This window comes from Oncorhynchus masou, chromosome 5 (genome assembly GCF_036934945.1).
Source record: "Oncorhynchus masou masou isolate Uvic2021 chromosome 5, UVic_Omas_1.1, whole genome shotgun sequence".
NCBI lineage: Eukaryota > Metazoa > Chordata > Actinopteri > Salmoniformes > Salmonidae > Oncorhynchus > Oncorhynchus masou.
The window spans coordinates 79705546-79709299 of record NC_088216.1 but is presented as its reverse complement, the minus strand read 5'-3'; positions in this window follow the sequence as shown (position 1 = coordinate 79709299).

Sequence of the window (3754 nt, the reverse complement as noted above, 5' to 3'; positions counted from 1 at the left end):
TTATATATTTACCTCTGCTTCTGTCCTCTTATTTGTTGTAGTTAATTATAGCCTAACAATGATTTAAACCTTGATTTACAAGAAAGCTGTTAAAATATAATTCTTCAGCTCGCTCGTGGTTTAAGTTCATTTATTTGAGCAACTGAAAGCTTGCCTCTGTCTAAAAGAGAATGGAATGAAACCTTGACCGTAATGTGATCTGTAACAAAACACCTTCGCACAACCTCTCCCCAAATATTATTTATGGTGTTGGCTTAGCCTATGGCTGTGGGAACAGTATAGCCCTGTGCTGGACATGTTGTACATGTGGTTGGTGTTTCCCCTGTCTGGTGCTGGACATGTTGTACATGTGGTTGGAGTTTCCCCTGTCTGGTGCTGGACATGTTGTACATGTGGTTGGAGTTTCCCCTGTCTGGTGCTGGACATGTTGTACATGTGGTTGGAGTTTCCCCTGTCTGGTGCTGGACATGTTGTACATGTGGTTGGAGTTTCCCCTGTCTGGTGCTGGACATGTTGTACATGTGGTTGGAGTTTCCCCTGTCTGGTGCTGGACATGTTGTATATGTGGTTGGAGTTTCCCCTGTCTGGTGCTGGACATGTTGTACATGTGGTTGGAGTTTCCCCTGTCTGGTGCTGGACATGTTATACATGTGGTTGGAGTTTCCCCTGTCTGGTGCTGGACATGTTGTACATGTGGTTGGAGTTTCCCCTGTCTGGTGCTGGACATGTTGTATATGTGGTTGGAGTTTCCCCTGTCTGGTGCTGGACATGTTGTACATGTGGTTGGAGTTTCCCCTGTCTGGTGCTGGACATGTTGTACATGTGGTTGGAGTTTCCCCTGTCTGGTGCTGAACATGTTGTACATGTGGTTGGAGTTTCCCCTGTCTGGTGCTGGACATGTTGTACATGTGGTTGGAGTTTCCCCTGTCTGGTGCTGAACATGTTGTACATGTGGTTGGAGTTTCCCCTGTCTGGTGCTGGACATGTTGTACATGTGGTTGGAGTTTCCCCTGTCTGGTGCTGGACATGTTGTACATGTGGTTGGAGTTTCCCCTGTCTGGTGCTGGACATGTTGTACATGTGGTTGGAGTTTCCCCTGTCTGGTGCTGGACATGTTATACATGTGGTTGGAGTTTCCCCTGTCTGGTGCTGGACATGTTGTACATGTGGTTGGAGTTTCCATTGTCTGGTGCTGGACATGTTGTACATGTGGTTGGAGTTTCCCCTGTCTGGTGCTGGACATGTTGTACATGTGGTTGGAGTTTCCCCTGTCTGGTGCTGGACATGTTGTACATGTGGTTGGAGTTTCCCCTGTCTGGTGCTGGACATGTTGTACATGTGGTTGGAGTTTCCCCTGTCTGGTGCTGAACATGTTGTACATGTGGTTGGAGTTTCCCTGTCTGGTGCTGGACATGTTGTACATGTGGTTGGAGTTTCCCCTGTCTGGTGCTGAACATGTTGTACATGTGGTTGGAGTTTCCCCTGTCTGGTGCTGGACATGTTGTACATGTGGTTGGAGTTTCCCCTGTCTGGTGCTGGACATGTTGTACATGTGGTTGGAGTTTCCCCTGTCTGGTGCTGAACATGTTGTACATGTGGTTGGAGTTTCCCCTGTCTGGTGCTGGACATGCTGCTCTTTTTCTGCCAGGCTTTTTGTGAGCCCTTTGGAAACTTTGTATAATGCCACCAGGTGGTGCCAGTATCTACAGGCCAGTGTCTCATCCTCACTGTGTGACAAAGTGTGACCGAGACTTTTCCATACAGTTCTGATGTTATCACCCAGTTCTGGTAGTAAAATGTTACCATGAGTTGGTGCCAACATGTTCATTTCCATATACTGTTCAGATAATATAGATTACCAACCTGGTGTGTGATTAAACTTTGATGAACACCATTTTTATTGATTAATCTTGTGGAGTGGTATTACTGTAAATATCACTTTTCAATTGGTCTGAGCAAAAACATTGGGTAGATAATTAATCTTGGTTAACCAAGGACAAAACTATTGTGTAATTATGTCCACAAGAGATTAGATAGAGATAGCAATATGGCTTGCTATAATATTTCAGGCCAGAAATATAATTTCTGCTATTGTCACCTTTCATATTATGCTCATATCATACCTCACATCTCTGTAAAGTGAAGATAGTGATTATTTGTCCATAAGATATGTATATTGTATTTATAGCATGCTGAAGCCAGAAGATATTCTTAGACAAGCACTGACCACGAACCCATCAGGGGAGCACTAATCAAAGGAAGTAGAGATTATGAGCACCAGCCAAAATCACTTCCTGTTGTTGTCATCATTTCCCTCTACCCCCACGCTCTCCCCCTCTCTCCCTCTCTCCAGATCCCTTCCTACCCTCCTCTCTCCCCAGATTTCTCATACCTCCCTCTATCCTTCACTCCAGATCCCCTCCTACCCCCCCTCTCCCTTTCTCCAGATCCCCTCCTCCCCTTCTCTCTCCCCCTGTCTCCAGATTCCCTCCTATCCCCCTCTCTCCCGCTCTCTCCCTCTCTGCAGTTCCCCCATACCCCCTCTCTACCTCTCTGCAGAGCCCGTTCCTACCCTGTCTCTCCCTACTACTCCCCTCTCTCCCTCTCTCCAGATCCCCTCCTACCCCCCTCTCTCCCTTTCTCCAGATCCCCTCCTATTCCCCTCTCTCCCCACCTCTCCCTCTCTCCAGATCCCCTCCTATCCCCCTCTCTCCAGATTACCTCCTACCCCCTCTCTCCCTTTCTCCAGATCCCCTCCTCCCCTTCTCTCTCCCCCTGTCTCCAGATTCCCTCCTATCCCCCTCTCACCCGCTCTCTCCCTCTCTGCAGTTCCCCCATACCCCCTCTCTCCCTCTCTGCAGAGCCCGTTCCTACCCTGTCTCTCCCTACTACTCCCCTCTCTCCCTATCCCACTCTCTCCCTTTCTCCAGATCCCTCCTACCCCCTCTCTCCTTTTCTCCAGATCCCTCCTACCCCCCTCTCTCCCTCTCTCCAGATCCTTTCCTACCCCTATTTCTCCAGATCCCTCCTACCCCTCCGCTCCCTCGTTCCCTCTCTCCAGATCCCCTTCTACCCCTTCTCTCCAGATCCCCTTCTACCTCCTCTCTCCAGATCCCCTCATACCCCTTCTCTCCCCCTGTTTCCAGATCCCCTCCTACACCTTCTCTTTCCCTCTCTCCAGATCCCCTCCTCCCTCCCTCTCTCCAGATCCCCTCCTACACCTTCTCTTTCCCTCTCTCCAGATCCCCTCCTACCCCACTCTCTAGATCCCCTCCTACCATCCTACCCCCCTGTTTCCAGATTCCCTCCTACACCTTCTCTTTCCCTCTCTCCAGGTGCCCTCCTACCCTGGCTCTCCAGATCCCCTCCTACCCCTTCTCTCCCCCTCTCTCCAGATCCCCTCCTACCCCACTCTCCAGGTCCCCTCCTACCCCGGCTCTCCAGATCCCCTCCTACCCCTTCTCTCCCCCTCTCTCCAGATCCCCTCCTACCCCACTCTCCAGATCCCCTCCTACCCCTTCTCTCCCCCTCTCTCCAGATCCCCTCCTACCCCACTCTCCAGATCCCCTCCTACCCCACTCTCCAGATCCCCTCCTCCCCCTCTCTCCAGATCCCCTCCTAACCTCCTCTCTCCCTTTCTACAGATCCCTCCTACAGCCACTCTCCCCCTTCTCCAGATTCCCTCCTACCCCCTCTCTCCCTTTCTCCAGATCCCTCCTACCCCATCTCTCCATTTCTCCAGATCCCTCCTACC